General features: G+C 43.9%; 3 long non-coding RNA genes across 3 annotated transcripts; 1 reads left to right on the top strand and 2 right to left on the bottom strand.

The window, feature by feature from the left end:
- Window positions 1-333: 333 nt before the first annotated feature.
- Window positions 334-12,401, bottom strand: LOC149343845 (uncharacterized). The gene is made up of 3 exons (XR_016283145.1): window positions 12,150-12,401; window positions 11,377-11,422; window positions 334-555 (listed from the first exon to the last, which is right to left on the bottom strand). It is a non-coding gene; the product is annotated as an uncharacterized LOC149343845 (long non-coding RNA).
- On the bottom strand, window positions 6,011-10,503 carry LOC149343846 (uncharacterized). Its single transcript, XR_016283148.1, has 2 exons — window positions 6,390-10,503; window positions 6,011-6,268 (listed from the first exon to the last, which is right to left on the bottom strand). It is a non-coding gene; the product is annotated as an uncharacterized LOC149343846 (long non-coding RNA).
- Window positions 12,402-12,779: 378 nt separating the features above from the next.
- Window positions 12,780-16,137, top strand: LOC149343844 (uncharacterized). Its single transcript, XR_016282730.1, has 2 exons — window positions 12,780-15,733; window positions 15,811-16,137. It is a non-coding gene; the product is annotated as an uncharacterized LOC149343844 (long non-coding RNA).
- Window positions 16,138-17,968: the final 1,831 nt, after the last annotated feature.

Below are 17,968 nucleotides of genomic sequence, written 5' to 3'. Positions count from 1 at the left end.
TACAGTATCCAAAAAACACCACCTGGTTTTGCATGATATGTATGGCCTTCCTAAGAAACATCCCTCGTCCCTGCTATGACAAAGCAAATGCAAAAATGGTAGAGCAGTTAGTTGAGCTCACAGAAAAGGTATTATGCAAAACTTTCTGAAGTAAACAGCAGCCAGCCAAACAAGTGTCGGTGCTCATTTTCAGAGTCCTTTCAATGCTCCTGTTATGAGGAAGCCCACTAACTTTGCATGCATCTTCTACTGCTGTGCCTGTATCAAAGGATGAACAGCACGATAAACACTGCCACTATAGTGGGAGCAATGTATAGGAGGACTCTCAGGATACCAATGATGGCAGGGGGTCACCTTTATTTTGGCCATGGTAGAACAGATGCAGTAACTTGCAGACAGTGGCTATTTAAGAGGGCTAGAAGGTGGCATTTCTGGAGTGCACCCATGCCAATAAACAGCCTCACAGTAAAGGTGTTCCTGCATCACAGTCGGCTGCTGAAGTGTCGAGAAGCTTGATTTCTGCATATTTCCAACCAGTGTGTCGCCGTTTAGTGACTGCAACGAATATGACCGCTGCTTCAAACTACATTTCTGGTCATGTACCGCTCTAGTGTCAAAAAGAGGTGGCACCTTGCTCATTTTAAAAGTTCACTCGCACTTGACAAGGAAATGTGAGAACCAGTCAGAAAGGCAAAGTAGCAAGCAGTACGGCACTTGATGTAAATGATAGGATTTCAAGTCAACGTAATGTGCCCAGCAGTCTGTACCACATCTCCATTTGAAGGGACACAGCTTTCAGCAAAATTTACTTTATTTCTAGCAGTATGAGGATCCATAGCGCACAAAATTGAAGGGACACAGCACTTCGAATGAGACTAGAGCTTGTGTTGTGTCGCTTCAATTTTGTGCGCTATGGATCCTCATGTTGACTACCCACTAGCCCGAACCCTGACCCTTCTAGCTGTATCTACATGAATTTTTTTTTAGCAATTTAAAAATAATTGTACTCATCAAATGTCACTGTTTTATGTGCAGAAAATTATTTTCTGATATATATTTTTCCTAAATCTTATGAAAAGGCTGCAAAGCTAAGAAAATGTGGCAGAAGGCTAGTTCAGCATTCATTGCTCTTGCAGGGTGAAGTCATGTAATTTTTTTTTGTTTTGCAAAGGTCAAATTTTTGTTTTGAATTTTTGAGATTCAGTGTTTGTTGACATATTCAAGTTAGAAGACAATTTCATACACGAAGTTTAAAATTTTTAAATGTGAAAAACAAAGGTTGCCTAGACCTGCCGCTGTGGTCCTAGGAGTGCAACAAAACAAGTGCTCAAAAAAGATAAAACTGTTGCGAAGAAGTATGCTCCAGGAGGCAGTATCTAGGCAGAAAACCTTAACAGAGAAAATTGCCCGTTTCTTGAATGTTTCGTCACAATTCACAGCCGCCGAGGTTCACGAAACAATTTTTTTACAGTACTTCCCAGTTTATTTCAAAAATAAAATTTGGGGACAGGAGGGTCATTCCACGCGAAAGGAGATGCGCCAAATTTTTGACATTGTAGATTTGGCTGAGGAAATTCATGCCAGTTAAGACCAGTCCCAACAGAAGTGTAGAGACCTTTCGAAGAAAAAAAAATTTTCTCCAAATATCATGCTCCAAAGTGTAAGAAATCCCCTTCATGTGGGCATTTTGTGAAAATTATTGTTCAGGAGCCGTTCTGCCGGCAAAGTTTCTCTCCGCATGTAGTCTGGTATTGAGATGCCCTGTCATGCCTCAAAAAATAAACCGTGGATGATGCCATTTTGGTTTCAAATGGAAGTGCTTAACATGGTTTAAAATGGAAGTGAAGATTTCCGCAGTTTTTGAACTAAACTTGGAGTCTAAATTTAAGCAAACTTTTTTGCAGTTTTGCCTGAAACCTTGAAATAGCACTGTTTGCATTAAAGTTGAACCTTGCGTTGTTCTGTAATTTAATTACAAGTATATCGATTTCTCCGAAAACGGCCACATTGTGGACCAGAAAGCTCTAAGTGGGCAACTGTGCTAGACACAAAAAAAAATCCAAATGGTCAACCCATTCAATTAGTTTCACATATAAAAAAAACTAGAAAAGTATTTTTTGTTGGTGAGAAATAAATTTTTAAAAAGGAGTTGCAGAATGTGGCGCCAGCATCTGTTATGGTACGATAAAACACTGCTTTTATTTCCAGCCTCGCTTAACTCTAGTAGCTGCCATTAGCATTTGGACATACTTTGAGAAGCCACTGCACTGTTTCAGTTATCTTTAAAGAATATGTTTGGGCAGAATACTCATGGTATACAGGGTGTGCCATGTTATTCCCTATAGATCTGACCTAAACGCAGGATTTAAAAAGCCAGTCTGAACGGGTTAGATGGATAAGCATTTATTATTTACATTTGACTTGACTGAGGCATCAGCCTGTCAGATTATTCAACTTCCAAAGCTGTGGTGTATAGCGAATACATGCAATGTTTAATAGACCATTTGTATTGAATTAAACAGGATGCGCTGTATATACACAAAATATGAAGGGGAGATTGCATAGTACAACAAAAAAAAAAAAAAGGATTATAACATCATGTAGGTCTGTTCTGTGAATACTGAAAATTTTTAAATACCGAATCCAATATCCTGGTATTTTATTTGGTGAATGAATGAAACAGCGTATGTTTAAAATTATTTGGAATGAACTGAATCTGTCCTCAAGTTTGCTAATCATAAGCAAGTTCGAATAGAGCACGTCAAGCAGAACCTGCTCTGGCATTGCACAACTTGTTGTAGCTATCCGTCTGTGCAGAAAGGAGGGTCCAGCACCACGGCACAGTTAATTCGTGAGACGGCATTCATAATGCTCATATATCGCCTTCAAGATTGTGCGATGCTGCAGGGTTGAACCTGGTTTAGCAAACACTGCCGTTTTGCCCAGTCTCTGAGGTCATGGCCTAAACTGTCGTTCCTCTCATCAACCGAGATATTGCATTAGTTTGTATGCTGTCATCATCGGTAGCAAAAGGTAAATGCCCTATGCAAATTTCCTAAAGATCATAGTGGTAACATACAGACTTCGTGTTGCATGTCCCCTGGAGGACGTCGGTGCTGCGTCTTTCGATTGCTACAGCTGCAATTTCATGACTTATAGCGTAGCCGTTGGTGATTCCTTGTTTCACTTAAACATTTGTTTTGCACTAATATTCGTATAAGTCTGCACAAGCAACTTCAAAGCTGCAAATAATCGCACATATATTCAATTCATATTTCATTCGGTCCTTTCACTGTTTGATTCCTGTTCGATTTGGTTTTTAACTACATTATTCATGTTTTATTCGCAAAGCTGGCCTGCTTGTATTAGATTCAATTTCAAAATAACGCTGTTCGCACGCCCCTAATGCTGGATTTCCCAAACAAGTTTGCAAATTGGGCTCTTGTACACCTATTACATACGCTGGAAGAGGTGCAGACAGTACTCTGCAGTGCAGAATTTTCAAATATCATTCAGTTTCGGAAGACTGAATAGAGGCTGATACAGGGGCAAAGAACGGCGTCCCTCATAGCCTGAGTTGCTTTGGGGCGTTAAACCGCAATAAACCAAACAGAGGCAAAGAACAAACTCATAGCAAGTTCAGCATGTGTACCATTGACTGCTTATTCTTTTGTCTTCTGCGGTAAGTCAGCTGAGTATGCTCAAAAACAAAAATGCACCAACTTGCCGAACTTTCACTTGTAACTGTAATATCCGAGAAATTAAAAATGTGTAATGACAGGCATAGTCCCTTGACCTCCGCAGACTGCCACTAGTGACAATTTCGGTGCACTCAACAAAAGCTCTTTTCAGCTCATAATCGGAGCATCAGGAACAATTCAATAAGTGAGTTGCTGAAAGACTGCCAAACAAAAAATACTGCTAGCTGCTTTCTATGCAAGGGTGTGCGTTAGCAATTTTTCAAAACCGAATCAAATACGGAAGTAAAGCTGGAAAGTGGATAGAATATGAATAGGATAACTTTACAAATATTCACTGTTTCACCACTTGAACGAATATTTGTATGAAACAAGTATGATGTAAAATAGTGAAGCGAAAGTGGTGGCATTGTAGCACGCTGCTATGCTATAATTTATCAATTTTTAGCTACAGCTGTCAAAAAACAGCAGTGGTGACCTCAGCTAGGGACTATGCAGCACTAAGAATATAAACTCTGACTATCATGTCCAATGTATAGAAAAAATTACATTTGCTATTGATTGCACTATGCTCTGCAAGACCTTCATGCGCGTGCGACTTGCATATATGTTATTATGTTAATATGCAAATAGATTAGTTGCCAGTGTACCTCTCCCCTGTCCTTTCTACTTTCCCCTCACCTCTTTCAATTCCTTTCTACACACTGCCTGCTATCCTTTATTTCAGCTGCCCCAGCTCAGCTCAGATGCTTCCAGCAGCAATGGCAGATGCCAGGGCGAGCAAAAATCTTTTTCCTTCCATTTACCATGTTTAATAAAACTACTTACTATTGATTGCAACAGCAAATACACCAACGCCCTGCGTCGATAAACACATGAGAGGCAAGAAATACCTATAAGTATGGCCTCAGAGATCAGGGCCATTTGGTAAACCTGCCAGAACACTGTTGCGTCGCCCAATCTTGGGGGCCATGAGTTAGCATTGTGAATCCCACCACACAAATGGATGCCGTCACGAAACTGAAGCCTCTATCTCATGCAGACCAGTACCAGCAAAATGCTGTGTGGTGTTGTAGAGAACGCTGTTTTTAAAACGGTCATCAAAGAAAACTATGAAAACTATGGTGTGCCTGATTCAAGCTTCATGCCCATTATACAGAAACTATTTGAGAACAAAAGAGCATATTCGAACCATTTCACATAATTTTGAATGTGTACTATTGAAGGCGTTCAGAGTATTGAATAACATGATGATTCGCTATAACAATTTTTTAAACGTTTGCTCACCCATAGTTTCATGGCATAGCATCACCATCATTTCATCTAGCTACAGGCTTGGGCAGTATTGAAGATACATATATCTTCTATACTATTTTATGTATCGGTATTAGGTATCGCTTGCCAAGAATGAAAGAATCAGAGTATCCGTATCAAAAACATATATTTACTATACCGTGCATTTTAAAGATACAGTGAATGAAGGCACATTAATGAAGGCAGTGATAGCATAGCAGTAGAGCATCTGCCTCACGTGCAAGATGACCGGGTTCGAATTTTGGTGTTACGCAATTCTCCACCGGGTTAAAACAAAAAACCATGTCGATCGAATTGCACAACCAGGCCTGGTTGTGAAATTCGATCAACATGTTTTTTTGTTTTAACCCGGTGGAGAATTGCGTAACCGGTGACCAGAACCGACAACGCACTCCCTCACCAGAACAGGATTTGGCCGCGTTTGAGTTAATGGCATGATCGTAATATTGACATTTTTTCACGCAAGTCGAAGAGTTTCAAAATGAGTGATTGTGTCTTGTTTGTTTCCTTTTAACTCATCCTGAGGCATCTTTTGACACCACTCACTGTTAACCCTAGCCTTTCCATAAAAACACCATCAATTACTTCCTTTTCCAGGTCGTCACTAGTCTCCTCGCTTAGCTTTTTTATACTGTAAATGACCAGGTTATTTCTGCTGCCTGTTTCTTAAACAGAGGTTCCTAACTGTACTGAGCCGCTCCCGAAGTTCCAATATTGCCGATTCTATGTCTTTTACCTTCGTGGCTAAGACATTTAGGCTCTACAGCAGTTTCTCAATACCATCAATTACGAATGCTCAGTTAAATTGGAAAGTTTGTTCTCAATTATGTTTTCAGATGCCTGCAAGCCCTACATTGTCAAATTAATCTTGCTCTGGCCTTCTAGCAATTCCAATAGCATTTGTTTTTCAGTCGGGCCAGGATTTGCTTCAACATCGCTACAATGTCACGGATCCCCCGAGAACACTCGGGCCGAAAGAATGGACTAGGCGAAAGGTGTACCCCCACAGACGCACATTTAATACACCCTACATGACACAAACACTAGCACACAAAACTAATACAAAACACAAAGACTACCAATACACACGACCCGGGAACACCCAGTCAGCAACTAGCGTTCGGCGTTCGTGCTCATGGTTTGGTGCTGATGAAGCGTTGCATGGGTCCAGTCAGGGGCATCTAGGTAGCCGACGTCGAGGTGGCATTCGAAGTGCTCAGGCTGGCGTCGCCTCTTTAAAGGAGGCATTCAGAGGACTGGATTGGGAACAGTTGGGGATAAGAGTCAATGGAGAATGACTTAATGATCTGCGATTCACTGATGATATTGCCTTGCTAAGTCACTCAAGAGATGAATTGTACATCATCAATGACTTACCTAAAATATAACACGCAGAAAACCAAAGTAATGTTGAACTGTCTCGCAAGGGAACAGCAGTTCGCAGTTGGTAGCAGATGCTAGAATTGGTAGGGCAATATGTCTACTTAGGGCTGTAGTGACCACTGATCTGTATTATGGCAGGGAAATAACTAGAAGGAAAAGATTGGGGTGGAGCACATATGACAGGTTCTCTCAGATAATGAATGGCGGTTTACCAATATCCCTCAAGAGAAAAGTATACAACAGCTGTATCTTGCCGTTACTCACCTATGGGGCAGAAACGTGGAGGCTCACAAAAAGGGTTCAGCTTAAGTTAAGGACAACGCAGCGAGCTATGGAAAGGAAAATGATAGGTGTAATGGAGGTGGGCAGAGTGGGTGAGGGAACAAATGTGAGTTAATGACATCTTAGTCGAAATGAAGAAGGAATGGGCTTGGGCAAGGCATGTAATGTGAAGGCGACATAACCGCTGGTCCTTAATGGTAACGGAGTGGATCCCAAGAGAAGGCAAGCATAGCAGGAGGCGGCGGAAAGTTAGGTGGGCAAATGAGATTAAGAAGTTTACGGGGATAAAGAAGCTGCAGCTGACGAGGGACACTTAATTGGAGAGACATGGGAGAGGCCTTTGCCTTGCATTACACACAGTCAGGCTGATGATGATAATCATGCAGAAGATAGACGGCGTGCTCATATACTTTTGTCGGCATTCTTGGCGATATGAAAGCCTCAGTTACCTTCCTTTCAGTGTTACCTCTTGCCTTTGCAAAGAACACTGTGTTTTCAAGGACAGGGCAGCAGCCATGCTTCTTGCACTTACTACAGTGCATTGCCAAATGGGCATACTCCCACATGGTAGGCGAATCTCAGCCTGCATTCCAATGTGTGTCCCCTTTGAAAACATCCCTTTCAGCGATACCTGATTGGCCAAAATGCCAGAAGCAGATGTGCATTCACTTCCGCCATTTGGGCCAATCAGTTGTCACCGAATGGAATTTTGAAAAAAGATGATTCGCAAAACAGACAACACAGGAGAAAGACAGGCGAAACACGCGCAACTTTGCAACTGTTTATCCACTTAAGCGAGTGAATAAAAGGCAAGAGCAGGCTTCAGCAAGCTGGCTATCCTACTTTGCTGATAAGCTCAGTTGCCGAAGCATTACTGAAAAAGGTGAAAAAGTAAGTGCAATAACAGTGCAAAAAACGATGTTACCAAACAGAAACTTGTGATAATTGCTTATATTCATAAGATGGCACACAATCTGAAACATGTTGAGAGAAAGTTTAATGTTCCTGTAGTTTTTTCCACCCGCAAGAAGCTGTTCTCCTTGTGTGGCAAAATGGATCCCAACAAACTGAAAAAAGCAGAATGCCAGAAAAAGCATGTGATGCCGCTTGTAAAATGTGCAGTGGGCATAGTTTATCAGATCCCGCCAACGTGTGGGAAATCTTACATTGGCCAAACGGGCTGATGTATTAATTAATGATTGCCTTGCTGACCATAATCGCGCGTTAAAGAAAGGCTCGGGTACTCTTTTACCACGTAATTGTAAAGCCTGCGGGGAAAAAGAGAAAAAATTTCAGGCGAAGCTGAAGGAAACAAAAATTCTACGCAGGGGCAAAGACACCACAGCCCATGTAAGCACGCCCTGTCTTACAATTTACAAAAAAGAAGGTGTCTTTTTAGATATGTGCCGAGACACATTTTTTTCCTTGAGCCTTTTGTTATCTTTTTGTTTCTACTTGTGCGCATGTGTGGGTCCCTCTCTGGTTTTGCCTATATATTCACTCGCTCCCTAGGTGAATAAACAGTTGCACTTGTTTCGTCTGTCTTCCTCCTGCATTGTCTGTTTTGCACGTCTGTTTTCAAAACCATGCACCAACTAGCCCCCCCAGCATGTATTACTGAATGGGATGTTTTTGAATGAGCCGCAAGTTGGAATACAGGTCCTCGTTGATGGCCATGAGGCATATTGTGTTTGCTGATGTCTTTTTTTTTAACTCTTTCAGCTATTAATCTTTTGGTCAACCTTGGGTACACCTCAGCAAGCTTACGAGAAGAGGTCTAAAATTTTTGGCCTTTAGCTGATGGAACGAAAGACAAGGGTTGTACCAAAAGAGTGTATTCATGCAAACATTTTCAACGTATTTGCCACTGATGTCAGTGCGTTTTTTCTTGTAACAGATTTATTTTTCCTAATATGCTTTGAAATCATTCCTTTGTGACTTTTGCAATTCACTGTTCCCAGTGGCAGTGGTCTCATTTGTGGAAATAAACAGTGGTCCTAGATGAATCTTCACTCCAAAGATGCTGTTGTAGCTTGAAAAGTCGATAGGTGGGCCTGAGACCACAGTGAAAATGGTACAGTATCTTTGTTCATTTTTGTTCTTTCAAGAATGCCGCTGTTGTCTTTGTACCATCTCCACTTTTTTCTCATATTTATAGTCAGTATGTGTATTTGGAAAAGCACCATGAAGCAGTTATGGTTCAAAAACGACGTAGAAACACCACTGTAAGCTTGACAAGACAGAACATTCATGTATTGCCAAAGTTCACAAAAATTGGACCTCCTTGCATAAATGGCATCAAAAACAGGCTTACTCGTTACCTGCCTGCAACTTTCTTGACGTTGTGGGAAACGTAATGCAGGTAATGCACAGAACACACTTGCTTCCTCTCTTCCTTGCTCTTCAAATGGTGTGTGTGTGTGTGTGTAGTTCTCATTTCTCCTCCTTCCTTCCTCCTTGCTTTTTCACGCAGTTTTTTTTTAAAAGGAATATATAGCCACTAAATATTTTCTTGCATGTTTTCTTGTTTGAAACGATGCCCTAAGATATTAGTATATATGGATCACCCCGTGTATGCCAGGACTGCTAAATAATTTACAATCGAATTTCATCTTGGTGCTCTTTCGGTTCCAGTGGCTGGGAGATGGGATGGTTGTGACATCAAAGGTCTGCATATGCCACATGCGGCATAAAAAAAAACTGCAATATAATTGCTCCTTCTTTGTTTCCATTAAGTGCAATGCTAAAACCAGCCTGTCTCAAGAGCGATAGTGACTACAAATGAAGAAGCAGTGACCTATATTGACCTTTGATGTCATAGTGATCGTCTGGCTGTGTAAACTGTTCAAAAACAGCACAAGAAAATAAATTGAATTTCAAATTATTTAGCAGTTGTAGCTAAATACCATGTGGTGATCCATGTATTCTAATATTGTGTGCTTCACTACAGAGAAAACAACATGCAACTAAAACTAGGTGTCATTTCCAAAAGTGAGTGACAGTATGACATTCACTGCGACCTCCCTTTATCCTTGTTTAACCATGTTAGGACCTTGTTCATAATTCATCAACCTTTTCATGCAGTTCAGATGATAGTAACTGCATGAAGCTTATCTATGTAATAAGGTACACTACCTGTGCAATATATGACACAACTCGGATTGGCACCTACAAAATGTGCCATCTTCTGTCAGGAGCATGTTTGCAATTCGTAACAGTGGGAGAAAGCTAAGCTGGTAGCACAAGCGGCCACTTCAGTGAGAATGAAGCAATTAATGACCTCATTGACACCGCGCCTGGCCTCTTCTTTTTTTTTAAATGCATATAATTTCGTGTATGTAGAATTGCTAGCAAAATTAGCAGAGCTCAAAATGGGACTAAGAGCCTTTGCAAGTTTGTCCAGTGTTACACTATGTGTATGACCCTTTTAATTGTTGAGGACTGGAAGTGATTTCCTCACTAAATTCCCTTGAGATATAGTTTCATGCATCTACATTTCGAGCAATCTATCCCGAGTCAACATACACTGCAGCTGGGTGCAACACTAATGAGGTGTATACTTCAGTGTTTGCCATTCAGCAACTTTGTACACCACAGCTGTCTGGAATATGAAATTGCACACACGAAAGCTCTGTTTTTAGATGGACAAGCTTATTATTAATCATTACACAACCTCACTTACACAGCTTTAGACTGGATATCTAAAAGCAATCTTTGTACAACGTGCAGTTATGAGCAGGTTTTATTGCTCTCTCAATGCATAGCAATCGTGAACTTCATGTTAACAGTAAATTATTTAAAGAGAAAGTGCACTTTTTAAAGTAATTTTAAAGAACGCTGCATAACTACACACAACTTAAGCTTCAGTTATCACTGGACAACCAACTGATCTTAAAAGGGAAGCCGCCGCTATGGCTCATTGGTTATGGTGCTCGGCTTCTGACCCGAAAGACGCCAGTTGGATCTTGGCAGTGGCAGTCGCATTTCGATGGTGGTGAAATGCTACAGACCCATGTTCTGTGTGATGTCAGTGCACTTAAAGGAACCCCAGGTAGTCAATATTATCTGGAACCCTCTATTACAGCATCCCTCACAGCTTAAGTCGCTTTGGGACGTTAAACCCCATAAATCAGACAAAAATTAAAAGGACACTGAGGATAGATTAAAGTTGACCTGCTTTTCGACAGACTATGATATTTTAATGACAAAGGAACTGCTCTCGCCAAAAACTAAGCTTTAATAAGATGAAAAACACCAAAAGTCGAACTACAGGTGTTGTCATCACCAGCTGATTTTGCAAGTAAACTGCGTGCGTAAGCACCAAATTTTTGGGTGTGGATTGCAAAGGCTATGCAACACTGCCATTCACTTCAAAACAGCGGTAACCCGACCTCCTCAGTTCGGATATCATGAGTGTGACCATAGAGTATAAAGGAGGCTATGGTGTGACTCATGGGGCGGGGAAATTTTTAAATTCAAATTCCTCAGCCATAATTAGCGTTTGCCGGACAAACTTCAGCATATCAAAAAAAAAAAAAACTCGAAAATACCAGAAGATTCTAAAACATTTGCATGACTGAACAAGATGAAAATAGCCCAAGTTGTGGGAAGTGGACAATAGTGGCTTCACCCCGACAACACACCAGCACACAAAGCTGCCTGTGTGTGAACCAAAAACAGCATTACCTAGAATATTTACCTCTACCATTCACATCACCTTGTTCTTCACAACTTCTTTCTGTTCCCTGAAAGAAGAAAGTCCACAGGGTAAACTATTCTGTGGTCGTGGAAGAGGTAGAGAGAAAAAAAGGTGCAGCCACTGAAAGACCCCACTTCTCGCAAGAATTTCTGGACTGGTTCAAAAAAGTGAAAAACAAATTTCACAGCAGAGCATTGGATCAAATGGGCGTTACCTTGAAGGAGAGTAAATGTGGGGCACCGCAAACTAATTACACAATTTTTTTTATACCAAATCTCTCCTTTTAAAACAAAATGTTTAGTTCATTTCGGCCATATATTTGTTCACAGTATAAAGGACGATTTTGTGACAGAGGTGACAAGATGCACAACAAAAGAAGCACTAAAAAAAAACATATCTCTATATGCGGCTCACAAAGTCATAATTTCACACATTTGTAAAATCATGCGTAAAGTTCGTAAAGTTAGTCATGTATTTCATGCAGTCACCGTGGTGAAAAATGCTACTTATTCAAGTCCGAGTTCCTCAACTATAACTGCTGTACAATGTTGAGCAAGTGGAAAAATAGATGTGAGAGTAAACTGTTACACTTGAAGAGAGAAATATAAAATGAATATGGTTTTATTTTCCTGCATTAAACATCCCAATCGGCAGACATCGTTGCTTCTCAAATGGCGTGTAAAATTACTCACCGGCATAAAATAGATTACCTGCGTTATCGAAAAGCACGACAAGCTGCCATCGAAAAGCATGAAAGCGAATAAATTACTCACCTTGAATTAAGCTTGTCCAAACGGCACTGTGATGGTCACCGCAAGCGGCAGACATCGTTGCTTCCGAACTGATGGGCATCGATACGCCCTAAGCTTGCCCAAACGGCACACATCGTCGCTCCTGATAATCACCGCCTCACCGGCGTTAAATAAATTTACCTGCGTTGTCGAAAAGCTGGACAACTTGTTATCCTAAAGGCACGAAAACCGGAAGGCGGCAGGGCGCCGCCATTTGCAATTACCAGCGTCGCATTTTCTTGCCTGCGTTGTCGTAGCAACAGCTGCTCCGCGCGCGCGTTGGCAACATTGGCGTGTTCATAGTTGTCATGGCAACAGGTCCTCCGCGCGCGCGTTGGCGTGGGCAACATTGCGTTTGTCTGTAGCGGCTAGCAAACGGAAACACGCTACCCGGAAAAGGTTCCATTGTGTTGAACACCTATGTAGTCAATCTGCAAATAGAAGGAAAGAAAGGAGCTCCTAGCAAAGGGAAGAAAACCAGTCGTAAGGTCTTGGCCTTATGACTGGTTTTCTTCCCTTTCCCGCGTAGCATCTCCATGTCCCTGGTGCTGGCTGGCTCCCCCCCTCTCGAGTAGAGGGAAAAAATTTCAAGCCGTGAAGAAAAGGGGTTGGGGGGCGCTGAGAGGACGAATTAAACCGCGAAGAAAAGCTCGGGGAGCACGAAGCTATGAAGAAAAGAGTCCCCGAGAGCCCCGCGGTACTCCGATTCTTGTCAACCGGACCCCGCTTCCGACGCGTACGCCAGCGCCCGTGCGCTGGCGCCGATATCTAGCACGGACAGATATCGGTGCCTCCCCGAGGTCCGCTGGCGTCTCTTGGAGTGCGCATGCGCAGACCGGTTCTGGCGTACGCCAAGAGCGCCGACGCTGAGCGCGTGCGCCCAGGAAGTGTCGTTGGAGTTGGGGCTGCAGTCGCATACGAGCCATCCCAGCGCCGAACACACATCTTCCGCCTCTCAGCAGCAACAAGGCACCAAGCAAATCAAAGTTAGATGAAACTTAGAAAGGATGAAGTGTGGTTTGCAAAAGCGCCGAGAGCGTGAACGAAAAGTTTGGCATTGCATAAGCGAGTTCTTGCTTAGCTCTGTTTACATGAACCAATAACGGCAGGTTTAGTCGGGGGTCGGGCTGAGCGAAGTCAACTCAACTCGACCAAGGCGTGTTTACATGAACTCGATTTTAGCTAGTCGAGACCGGTTCATCAGCAGCGACACCAAGCGTCGAGCACCGCATTGCGAGCGAGCAGTGATAGCATCCAAGATTGCTTCGGAGATGCGGCGGCGCAAGTGAAAAACAAGTTTGCAGTTGTCCTCTCCCCTCCGTTTTCTCGGCTCGACAGTGTTTACAAGCACATCGGGGCAGGGTGGAGTTGAGTCAACCTACCCCTTGCGGCGGAGTTTACTGGTCCCGACCCCTTGACTGACTCCACTCGGCGCGTTTACATGAACCCAGTAACCGGTTTTTGACCCGATAACTCGACTCATGTGTGTTTTGGTGCGAACAAGCAGAAATCCTTTCGAAATACAGCCCAAGCAAGAAAAAAAGGAAAGAAATCAAGTTCGTCCAGGTTGTAAGAAAAAAGTGTGCGCAGGAACACAGACAAGCAAGAAGTTGGTGGTAGAGTGTAGTAGCGACAAAATAATTTGTCGCCAGGTGGAGCCACTTCCCACTACTAAAATTTTAGAGCGAAATTCAAATCCCCGCAGAAAACGCAAACAATAGGTTCGATATGGATAAAAATTGCGGCTTAGCAATCAAGAAAGAAAATGGGGGGAAATGTTGCGGACGAAATTTCAATATTTCACTTACTTTTTTCCCGAGATTCCATGAAAGTTCGACATATCCAAAAGCACCATTTTTCTGGAACTTTGCGTCCAATTGCTAACAAAATGAAACCTAAACAATAAAATCTGCCCGCAACATTTCCTCTATTCACTAAAGAAGAAAACGCTGCCACAAACCTCATGAAAATCGAGCCATGTTTAGACACGGTATAGCTTCTGAAAGTTCCCATGTATTTCCTATGGACACTGCCACTGGTGAACCCTCATAAATGTGCGCTAGGGCACCCAGCAGCTTCCAAACGTTGGAATTGGTTGTCAAACCTGCCTTTGATAGCCTCCGCTTTTCCAGTGCATTTCGAAAATAATTGATTGCAATGGCTCTTTTCACCAACTTTGAGCGAATATGTCTATTACTATCGGCCGGGTACAGAGCCCTAATTAGTCAGGTGCCTGTCGGTAACAGTTCAAAAAATAACTGAATTTAGTTAATCACTTCACTAGTTAACATGATTCGCCTTTGTATACCTGGTATGTACTGCATGTATCGATTTCCCTCTGCTGCTTCTCACAGGCTGCCGCTTTTTGGCTGGGCTCCATTTCCTCCTAAGGCTCAATGCGGCTTTCTGGAAAGACGCGGCCGGGTTAGATCCTGGCCGCGGCGGCCGAATTTCGATGGAGGCGAAATTCTAGACGGCCGTGTGCTGTGCGATGTCAGTGCACGTTAAAGAACCCCAGGTGGTCGAAATTTCCAGAGAACTTCACAACGGCGTCCCTGATAGCCTGAGTCTCTTTGGGACGTAAAACCTTACTAAACCAAACCAAACAAAGGTAATACCAACAGCAGAAATATACTATACATAAACATTTACCCCCCAGATCCCTATGACATGCGTGCGGAAAAAGCAGCTGAAATTGGTAGCGGTCGTGCTTACAATCCTGTGCATTAAATGTGTTTAATAGGGACAAGAGCAAGCTCAGCGCAAGGATGCCGAAAACGTGCTGGGGATCGAAAACGCGCTCCGTCGGGACAACCTTCAGTCTACAGCTCGCCTATCCAGTTACTACTCCACTGAGTCAAATCAATAGATCTGCATTCTGATGCATAACATTATCATAGATGATAGCGCACGTAAAAGGCGACAACAAACGACACGACTGCGCAGAAATCTGCATAGAAGTGGCGGTTTCCAGTCCGTACACTACCTGTTCGACTACTCTCGGACGTCACGTTAACGAGCAACTGCGCGCAAAATACCCGCAGTACTGTCCGGAAGAGGGAAAATGCGAGTAGTGACGCACAGCGCACACCCTCATAGGTTAGCTGATGGAGCACAACAACGGCAGAAGCGAACACGTAAACATGCGTTCTACGCGCGGCACCGGCGCGACCCGCAGTCCCTCGGGCCGCGCGCCAACAGATGGCGACTGGTGTCGAGAGCAGGAGCGCGCCCGCAGCCTGCGTGCAAGGGTAAAAAATTACCTGGTTACTGTAACCTGGCGTCTGGCGTCCCTGCTCCTCGCCCCGTCCCTTTCTTCTTTCTCTCGTACTTCCCCTCCTCCCTTTCCCCGAGCGCAGGACAGCCAATTGGAACACCCTTCTGGTTAACCTCCATGCCTTCCTCTCTCTCCCAAATAGCCTTGCTGTGCGAAATGCGTGCCGAAATTCAGCGAGAGGGCGGGGCTTTCGCAGGCAGCGGCGCAACCCCAGCAGGACCGATCGCTGCTCCAGCCAGCTGTCTCCTCAGGAGGCGGCGTGCAGGAGATCGTGGATGCAATGACCCGGGTAAATCACCGCGACCTGCTGCTGCACGAATGTAGCGTGGTGTTGGAATGTAAAATCTGCCGGAATTTATTCCGTAGGTTCGACCACCTGGCGACGCACATGCGGCAGGTCCTCTTCGCCTCTTTTGGTGTCGAGGAGCAGGCTCCAGATAGCCGCCAGCGACAAGGAGGCCCTGCAGCCAGCGGAGGCTCAGTGCGCCGCAGTGACGAGGAGGGCCGCCCATCGCGGCCAGAGCAACCAGCCGCTGAACAACAGCGGCCGCAGCGACGGAGAGGCCCTGTGGCGCCGCCACAGGGCCAACGCCGTGTCTCGGCACGGCTGTCGCGTCTAGCAGCGAAGCGTTAGGGATGTACTGGATGTTCGCGACTGAAATTCTGTTTCCTGAAATAAAACGAAACCGGAAATGGCTGTTTCACTTGTGGCAATTTTGGGGGGTGATTTACGCATGAGGCAGTCACTCAGACCACACGGCAATCGAAAAGTTATAACGGACTGCTGTGCTCCGTAGTCAGTGTCTCCACTGGAAAAGAAGAGTGGTTATTTGGTCTTCCTTTGTAGTCATAGTGTAGAGTATGGGGGTTGGCAAATTCCGCAGAATTATGCTGCATTTGTTGTACGAACGTAAGGACTCTGCCCAGGGCCTCAAGTTGCTCGGGTATGCCAGCAGCACGGAGTATGAGCTGCCAGTTATAATTTTTTTTTCGTAGTGAACAGCCGTTTTTCCAACATTCTTTGGAATCCCTCGGTCTGATTACTTCACGAGATTGGTAGTATTCTACGAAATAATGGCAAATTTTTAACAGCCCGTCATCGCGCTGTTCTTGGGTGGACAGATGAGGACACGTCTGAAACGAAATCGTCATATTTTCTCAACCGCTGCCTTAGTGGCTTAGTGGCTTGTTCCACAACAAAATTATGCAGACGGTTGAGTTCCTTTCTGGTTGATGGTACGATGCGACGACGTCTTGCTGCTGGGTAGGCGCTAAGTACCAGTTCGTTTGAATCCCATAACTAGAAAACGGGAGTCGGCGCGCCGTCTGCTCCAGTTACGAATAGAAGGTAATTGATTTTACATTACTGATGTGGCTGCCTGACGCCAACGAAAGGAGCCCTTTTTTCCCATGTAGTGTCAAGGCTTCTTTTGCTATAGCGATGCGCAGAAGGTAGGTACGGCGCCAGGATATTCGTAGTGAGCTGGCACAAAAAGTAAGGGGATGCCTATGTGGTGTAAGGTAAAATAAACTAACGGAAATAAACGCAGCAACGACAGCTTCACATATACTCGCTTAAGTTACCAGCGAAGGCGCAACTAGAGTCATGAGCGCGAGGAGTACTTTTTTATTTTCTTCTGGTTTCGACGTGTCGGAGCAAAAGAAAAAAGCACAGGGCACTTTTGTAGATCGCTTGACTTTATGTGGGACAGAGTATAATGCCTGGCTGGTTCGGTCAATATGTGTTCACTACTGGCGTGAGGTGTTTTCCGAAAAGAAGCGGGTATTAGCTCGAAAAAACGCGGTGGTTGCCTCTTTGTCTCCTCCTGACGCCTTCGCAGCAAGTTGAAAAGGCGCAGCAGCAGACGTTGCTGCCTTTTCACGACGGAATGCGTGCGCAAGTGCTCTTTCACTCGCTTTCACGGCTCTGGAGCTTTACGATTTGGCGAGTCCCTAAAGACGCCAACAGGTTTCGCGCTATGTATGAGAGCCACGAAGTCGCCCAGAGAGGCAGTGACTTTCTGGTGGAAGTACTGCTCACCCTTACCCTAGGTCCAGTGCAGCGGCGGTAACTGGGTACCTTTCGTTCCTGTGAGGGAGTTTATTTAAGTGAGTACTGCAAAAGTTGATCTCTAGTGTACACGAAATAGAATTCCTCGAAAAATATTGAAGATATGCAATGCAGCATGGCTGAGTTTTCATCTTGCAGAGAGTTTAAAATCTTTGGACGGGGCAAAAATCATCGCTCGAAAGTTCGCTTCGCGGGTCAAGGCTTTAGATGAGAAACCACTTCGTCATACTGTTTAATTTGACCTCATCCATTTATATAATAAGTATGAAGGAGGTGTTAAAATATGCGCAAAAATAGATGAGAAACCACTTCGTCATACTGTTTAATTTGACCCCGTCCATTTACATAATAAGTATGAAGGAGGTGTTAAAATATGCGCAAAAATAACACGTGACCTTCTCGGTGACATCATCGCTAACCTTAAAGGGGGTTACCACCTCCTCCCCCCTCAAA

The sequence above is a fragment of the Amblyomma mixtum genome, chromosome 5 (genome assembly GCF_055824585.1).
Source record: "Amblyomma mixtum isolate Tamu chromosome 5, ASM5582458v1, whole genome shotgun sequence".
NCBI lineage: Eukaryota > Metazoa > Arthropoda > Arachnida > Ixodida > Ixodidae > Amblyomma > Amblyomma mixtum.
The sequence above is the reverse complement of the archived record's forward strand: the minus strand, read 5'-3'. Positions and strand labels throughout refer to the sequence as shown.